This window comes from Scaptodrosophila lebanonensis, unplaced genomic scaffold (genome assembly GCF_003285725.1).
Source record: "Scaptodrosophila lebanonensis strain 11010-0011.00,11010-0021.00 unplaced genomic scaffold, SlebRS2 tig00000001-arrow-pilon, whole genome shotgun sequence".
Classification (NCBI taxonomy): domain Eukaryota; kingdom Metazoa; phylum Arthropoda; class Insecta; order Diptera; family Drosophilidae; genus Scaptodrosophila; species Scaptodrosophila lebanonensis.
Window position 1 is genome coordinate 2,163,118 of NW_022060529.1, and position 8,964 is coordinate 2,172,081.

An 8,964-nucleotide genomic window follows, 5' to 3' on the forward strand; every position below is an offset into this window, starting at 1 on the left:
ATCGTGCATTATTTAATCAAAATTGTAATTTTTTGGCGCCCAATACTATTTAATAGAATTGTTATCGCCATATTAAACTAATGCCTGTATTTTGACTCGATTTAAGTTAAAGTTACAAAAAAAACTCCATTGCTAAGAGCTCTTGACCTATTTGCAACGTACCATGTTTAGGAGTTGGTCTTTGTATCTGTATCGATATAGAACGACTGCAATATGAATGAAAATATGTTGAAAGCTAATACTTATCATGTATCAAAGCAACAACAATTTGTAAGCGGGGCAATCAGGCGGGTAATAAGCCTAGAAATATGAATGTAAAAAGCAAAATACCAATACAAATCTCTGTTTGGCTTGTTTTTAACTGTGCACTGAACTAGTACCTTTAGTTTAGAGCACAAACATCGCACTCACAAACCAACAGAAACATTTATATTCATCATACTTATAACAATTAGAAGACTTCGTTTGATATGCAACATACCTTTGCCATGATTTTTCCTCTTAAATGCACTCTATGACAAATGAATTTGATTCTAATATTTTTCGTAAACAGTTTTCATATAAAAAAGAAACTTATACTAGACTAATACTAAAGCACAGGGCAAAGACCCCAATTTATGCTAGTTTTAGTAAACATTGCAAGTGTTTCGTTACATTTAAATATTAAAGAATAATGTTGCCAAGCGTTGCACACAATTCCCTTCTACAAATATAAAGTACAACGTTTTTTGTTTGAGTTGTATAACTTATTAAAATGCCAATTATTATACTTTACTTTAATAAAAATTTCAAAGGGCACAACCTATTATCGAGCTAATAAGTAAGTAATTCTTTACTATAAGAACTGATTTATAAATAATTTGTTTATAAAAGCAGAAACAACGTTCAAACTGCTTAAGTTTGAAGATTGATTGATGGAATTATAGTATTTTCATAAGAAATTTAAGACAAACTTTTAAGTTTTTGCCAAAGCGCTGCCAAAAGTCTAAAATGATAATAGATTGGAATTAACTCGGTGTTGCTGAAAAGTCCCTTTTAAATTTCTGAATACATAGAGCAACTCAAATGTAGGCTATATGTAAAAATATTAAATTATGTCTATTTAATAAATCGAAGATGAATTGGAAGCTACTGTCTTCATCAGATGTAGAGAATCAGAGAGCTCCCAATGAATACAAAGCATTCAATTCACTTAAAAACATTAAATAAACCTGCTACTCTACAAACTACTTGTAATAAAAACTAAATGAGACCTTAATGTCCCGTACTTTTATAATGCTTAAAGGACTCCCACATACTGATAGTCCATGCACACGTGCGTACATCTGTTTTCTAAATTGCTGCCAATCTCAAGACCTAATCATCACACCGCCCCTGTCTGTATGCATGGGTGTTCGTAAGTAGGGTTACAAAAGCAAAAAATATATATAAATGTACAGAACAGAGAACAAGTTTCACATAAATTAAAAGACCCACAAATTCCCGCATTAGTTCGTTGTTGTGGGAGTACGAGGCAAAATTCAAAAACAGTTCTTACTAAAACCTCAACACCCACTTTTTACGATTTATTTACGATTTAAATCCGCGTAAGCAGCCAGGAATGAAGCTGAAGCAACGGATGTGCCTCAGTGCGGTGCTTCGTCCTAATACACATTGAATAAAGTACTAAAAAAATAATTTGCAAACTGTTGGGCATACATATATTGTACTATGGCACATAAAAAGGTAACCAAAAGCAGCGCCAACCAACCGCTTCCTGTTGTGCGTAATGTGAATCCTCCGCATCCTCTCGTCCACATCGAGCTGATGGGCCTGCCCTTTATATCGCCTGTCTGCTTACTGTGCGTTCGGTGCTTTTCAAATTTTATGTTTATTACGTATACGCACAGTCGGCTGCGTGTTATATATACTTCCGGTTGCCGAGGCTCGATGCGTGCGTGTTGTATGTTTAATGTTGTTTTGACGCCGCCCTATTAAGCGACAATGCTCAGAGCCCCAACAGAAAGACAGGAAATGTGAGCCGCCAGGTACTTTATATGTAAATGTTGAACCCTTTTTTTGTTGTCAGCTATCCCTAACAATTTATGGCTGCCGGCGCCGGGCATATGTTTAGAACTGAACGCCTACAGTAGCATTGGCGACAATTTATTTAACCTTCAAATGTTGGTTATGCATGGGTGTCGCAAAGGTGTTGCTGCCTAAATGTTTGCGAGGCTGATTGCCGGTATCTATTGCTGTTGTTGTATTATTGTTGCTGTTGCCATAGCCATATGCGAATGTAGTCCTATTAAACGGATTTGTATGCCTAAAATTTGCGTCAATTTAGTGGCGTATTCCATGCACCCCGTTGTTTGTTTATGCGGCAGTTAAATTTGTCATGGCAAAAAACTGAATTATTATGCAACATGGGCATGCCAGGCGATTTTACCTAATATTATACTTTTAACATTTAATCAGTAGCAGACTAATTACAAATTGATTTCTCCTAGTCAAATTTCAATGTTGTCTTATTTTCAACTCTTGATTTTATTAATCAACTTTAAGTATAGCTGCCAATTTATTGAACCAATTAAAAAAAAAAAGCAAGTAAAAAAGCTAAAGTCGGGTGTCCCGACTTTGAAACAGTCTGTACATATGTTTAGAATAATTATAGAAATTAAAAAAAGTAAGAGAATTACAAAAAAATCCAAAATACACATTTTCTGCGTATTACAAAGAATACAAAATGTTTTAACCTGACAATAATCGGTTCATATTTTATGCGTTTAGCTCGTAAGGTCCCGTCAAAATATAGCATCTGTAGGTCCTTATCATTATTTCTTGTATATATAGTGCAAGTGTAGTGTATTACGAAGGTTTTTTGTACAAGTATATTTCTATCAAACATATTGGCTCAAAAAGTAAACTGAACTAATTCTCCATTTATGTATTTATTAACTATCAAGCTATTGTTGTATTTCCATCTTTCTTTTTTCATATCTCTCGAAATTTGCTGTGTTTTCTTTTGAAGAAATATAGAATCATCAATAAATCCAAATCTATCTTGGCATATATGTATATATCTCATATATAAAGGTTTTCAAGAATTCATAATTTATCACTAAATCATCAACAAATTAAAGATAAACTCAGCGGGTTGTAAATTCGATCCTGACACAAATCAAGCGCCAAAACGCCACAAATAGTTAGCCATAGACAAGTGCCGATATCACCACTGCATTGTCAGCCAAGTGGCTTAATTATTTCCAACATCAAATTTCATTTGCCGTTTTCATCATTTGATTGAATGAGCGCTAAATAACCCCGACCTTTTACCGCAGTTTACTGACTGATTATTATGTAAATAAATGCAAATTAAAACCTTTTTGTCATAAATATATATAATGTGAACACAAGCAAACAAATATTGAGGTGACCGTTATTAATATGCGTAAACAAATACACACACACACATCTTATCAAGAGCAATGAATTGTCTATTTAAATTCACATAAATACAAAAATTGCCGTGCAAATAAAACTATCGACGCACATTTGTAATTTGGTTGATTAAAAATGCTTATTACAATACAAAATTAATAAATTGCGCATAATACGCACATCAATGTATACGATATAGGCATAAAAAATTTAAATTGACAGCCGATAGTAGTCATGGGTTGTGGTTGAATGCACAAATCAAATAACTGCAATGACATTTATATGCTAATTATTTTTATTCATACTTAATTATGTTTTTTACACCGAAGCATTCAATTTCAACTAAATATCTCTGACCTAAACAATGTGCCATTGTCGGAAAATAATTTTGAATTCCTGATAAAAACCGCTCAGTCAATCAGCGAGCACATTCTGTAGCATCAAACAAACTTTTTTGTTCGAAATACTCGTAGACATACTTAACAACGAAATCAATTACAAACATTAGCCTAGGGTTTCCAAATTATATACATATTTCTGCAAAAATAATTGCATTGCATTGCATTTATAACACATACATTGCTATGCGACCCATACCGCCAACTTTCCAACATCATTTATTATGAGAACAAACTTTACAATAAACAATGTGGAGAGGAATGCTATGTAATATATATTTTATTATATATATGTATATATACATATATACTCATATTCATTCCAATATTTTTAAGTTTTTAATATAACAGAATAGAAGCTCTTTCGCATAATGTTAAGGCGTTCACATTTCAAAAATAGACTTAAAAAACTTTTTTTTTTTTAATTTTTCAAGAAGATAAATACTTGAAATGTTTTCTGTTGGGCTTAAATTAATTATCATTATTTTTCAGTTTATTCTGTAGGCTAAAGATCCTTCCAAAAGGGGAGGGACCTACCCAATTAGAACTAAAATGTCTGATGAAATTGGTATTCATTAACAAATTATAGTTTTTTGGTGATAATTGATGCCGTAGACCACCTAAATTACAGATTTTTGGTATCAGGCAAGTCTATAATTAAGTGAAGGAAAATGTTATTACAATTATAAAATTAGCATAAAATTACGAGTATGACGCCATTTGACTTTTAAATGAAAATGAAAGAGACAACTATCAAAGTACGTCTACTGAATGGGTGTTGGCATAGAGAATGTCAGCAAATTACAAAGTCCGACTCAATTATATGGCCAAAAAGTTTTGCGAGCAATGTAGGACGAAACGAGTGGTTGGACAGTCATTTGAGTGCAACTCTAAATGGTTTTTGATTTCGTCTTGGTCCTATGCACACCGCAGGACATGCTTAAAGGCGTCAAATTGTTATTAGTTGCGCACATTAGTAGAAAGGCTCTTAACGACTGTAGGGCGTGGCTTGGGCGAGAATGGGGACGTGGCCCGGTCGACTTGTATGAGGTTGTGAGGCTGTAAGGCTCGGGGACTGTGGTAATTGCCTGGGCACAGTTTCAAGCCCACACACGCGCACATTCGAGCAATTTTGCAAGTTTGGAAATAACAAAATTAAACCTTAAGTGCGTTGGCAGTCTGTTTAAGTTTGTTTGAGTGTTAACTTTTTACCTGAAGAGAGTGTGCCCTTGTAAAGTTGACTACGCTAATATGTCACTTTGTCGTGGCAAAAGTTAGCTTTGTCCCCCACCCAGCACCAAGCACCCAGCATGAAGGGAGCGGCGGCAGAGGCTCCTTCCAGGCTGCACTTTGGCCATGCACTCAACACTGTTTTAGCCACCGTTGCATGCACATACATGCGTATATACTACTATGTGTATGTATATATGTATGTGCTGTATAAGCTTGTGCGAAACCAAAAACCAAACTTACACACTGCCAGCAATGGGGGACAGACACACACCCATACTCGTATACGCATGCATACACACTTACGAGTACGTGTGGTTGTTTTCTGATGCTCTCAGTATTTGATTCCGTACCTGGAGCTTTACACGTTTCAGCATTAAATTTTCAGTAACACAAATTGTCGCTTACATTGCTCTATGCATGTGTGCGGTATGTGTTCGTGTTTGTGTTTGTGTGTCTCTGTAAGCGAGTTTGTATGTTCGTGTGCGTGTGGCACCCATCTAAAAGCTAGCACACAAAGACAACATATAAATTGAATTGTTGGCAAGCAAAACGACACGAAATGAAATGAAATTTCAAGAAAATGTTGCTGATTTGATGTTCGCGTCGTGTGCCAGCCGCCGAGAAGCGCTTCAAGTTATCGGCCGAACTGGCAAAAACACTTTAAAGTTATTGTGTATATACCCGCGTATATACATATATATACTTACATACCAAAAAAAAAATTCCCCAATTAATGATTGCTACATAATTTTCCGGCGTTCTGAACAATTGAATGCAACTTATTTTCTGAAAACTTATTATTTTCCAACTTACAGATAAGTTCAGGCAAAATTAAATCTTTTTACCATGATAGGCAAGATGTAAAAACTTAATATTCATATATTTTTGAAGGCACTTAATAAGAACAATCCAAATAAGATGACAAAGGGTATACACACACTTCTCTTAACTGTTGCGATTCTCTCTGCCTGTTGCCATTCGTGGAAAGAAGAGCGGAAAGCCTATACTATAAGAACTATATTTCGAAGGTATTGTGTGTATTTAAAAGTTGTTATGAACAAACAAAAGACAAAACTACACCATTGTACTTAAAAAAGTTGTACATATAAGTGGTCAATAATCTATAATATCTTAAAAGCTGTGTTTTTGGTAAAGCCGCACAATTGAAATTTCTACTAAGCATAAGCAAAAACCCACAGCAAAATAGTGACTTATTTATACGAGCCCGTAAATTATGAATATGTATTTGGAATGGCTGAGCTCAAATAGTTTATCCCACCATTTTTTATTACTGTATAAGACTTCGTCCATATTATGCTTTATTTTAAAACTACATAATCTTAGCTTTTTACATAAAATTCTCTGCATTTATTCTAATATTTATGTCAGTAGTACATGCCCAAGCTGCAATAGCGAATGTATTGAATTCTTCTCCATTAGATGCTTCTACTATGGGGCATGCAACGGAATGTAACACATAAAACACAGCGTAGGACATAGAGTATTTCATTGTCGATCTAGATCGACTGTAACAAACTCTGTTGTTTTAATTAAATCAATTTTTTATACAAATTTGGCCTATCTTTTGGGAGTTCATTGCTCAGAATATGTACTTTAATAGCCTTAAGCATTTTGAAGGTTCGCGTAATAAATATTGTAAATTATTTAAACAAACGTCCCCTTTAAAATGCAGGTAACAACTTATTTACTTATTTTGTACATTCTTTTAGTAACAAACTGACTAAACACACACTCACGCTCTTACCACCTTTTGATTATAATTTACGAGTAAATGTTGTTGTAGAAAAATTTGTAAACTTTTACAGCAAACAGAACAGCCACAGTGGCAGCAGCAGGAGCCGCACAACTTCTTCATATTGCAAACACATTTGCTGCCTGCCAAAAAGGTGCAAAGTTAGACACTGTTCCCGTTAGGTGAGTGTGTCTGAGGGATGGGTATGGGTGTGGGTGTGGGTGTGGCTGGGGTGTACGATGTGGTAAAAGTAACTTTTAAAGCAAAAGCTATGCTGCTTGTAGTTGTTCTTTTTTCTTCTTACCTTCATTTCTTTACCTTTTTTAGGGGAAACTTTGTTACATTTTATTAGAATTTAAAATACATACACTTGCCATAAATTTTATGAGTTGGAGCGACAAGCTTAAGTTTCTGTTGCTGTGTTCGGCTGCAGACCCTTTAATGTGGCAAGTACCGCATAATTTATGCTCATTAAACGCAAATGCAATGCTGACCCACATAGGCAATTGACTGCACTTGCACACGGCCTGACAAAGTAGCCAACGAGCCATTTTGTTTTGTGGCTGCCTGCCCGCATGTTCGCCTGCTCGCCCACCTACCAGCCTGCCTGCTTGGCAGTCTAGGAAGCAGGCAAACGGATTCACGCTGGAATAAATGCCTTTTACACTTTCGGTATGCTAACTTTTTCGCACTCAAATTACAGTACCACAACAACAACCACAATGGAAGAAGCAGCAGTGCAACAACAACAACAATAGCAACAGAAACAACAATGGCTAAAACGAACACTGTAACTTTCACACATTTGAACGAAAGGCAAAGCCATAGTTGGGTTTTGTGGCAGGTAGGGTTTTGGGCGCCGCACATTTGAATGCCTCAAATTGTTTGCTGTTTTGTTGTTGGCGCATTGTTTGTGAGAGACGAAGAAAGCTTTTTTTGTCACTCAGGCAACGATGACTGAGACTAGGACTGGTGGTATTGTGGCAGAATGGCACGATGGCAGGAAAAGCAGCACCGACTGCCAACAGCCGACGTCGCCGAATGAATTGCAATGAAATTTTCGAAGCAAACTTTTTTGTGCTATGTGTGCGGCCGTGCTGGTTGCATTTCTGTGAGACTGTAACGATGACAACAACAACAACAGCGGCAACTATTGCTACTGCGCTACTGCTACAACAACAACAGCAACAGAAACGTCAACGAGTTGTGCCCACCCGTTTGTTAGTGTTTGCCCCACTGCCAAGCAATCGTCAGTCACAACTTTTCTCGTGGCTTGGCTGTGCGCCAAAAACGAACCATTTTTTCATACCCTGTCCTCTAAAGGCCATTTAAGGCTATCTTATAAGAATACAAAAATAATAGCACTTAACTTCATATCGAACTAACTTAAATTAAGAACCCTTTTAATTCCATAATAACTTTTTTTAGGAACGTGATGGTTGAGAAATAATTAAGCAGTGTATCGCTCGCCCGACTGTTGTTATACCCCCTGCAATCGGCGACTTGAACTATTTAGGTATACCTAAATATATATACATACGTACATATATGATCAGTATTACAAGACGAATCCATAAAGTAAGAGTCCCTACAAATGGTGTCGTACTTTTAAAGCTATCGGGCTTTAACCTTGCCTCGAGGCTTCTATTAGAACTATTAACAGATTTTGAACAACCGAAAAATAATTATATGTGTGAAAACTTTTAGAATGAACCAAAAGGAAATTTAATATACAATTTTATGTAAATAATATTGCAATTGACTTACGGCTGAAGAGTTAGCTGTGATGTTTACAGAAATTCCGTTTAACATTGATAATTTTATGTCAACACTGTTAATTCGCTTTAACAGTGCATTAGCACTGTTAAGACTCCGCTGTTAACTTTCGCAATAGCACGTGCCACAATTTACAAACAATTGGGAATAAACACATAAAATAGCTTTAGCCACCATATATAACGTATTCACTGTAATTCATGCATAATGCAAGTGGTTTTGTTGCTTTTCAATTAATTGGCAATTGGTTATTATATGGTAATCCGACCATCGCGCTTATTATGCAACCTTCCAGACATACATACATACATATGTACGTTTTGTCAAATCACCATCACCAAAAATCAATATTCCTTACACTTTGCTAATGTATTAACACATTAT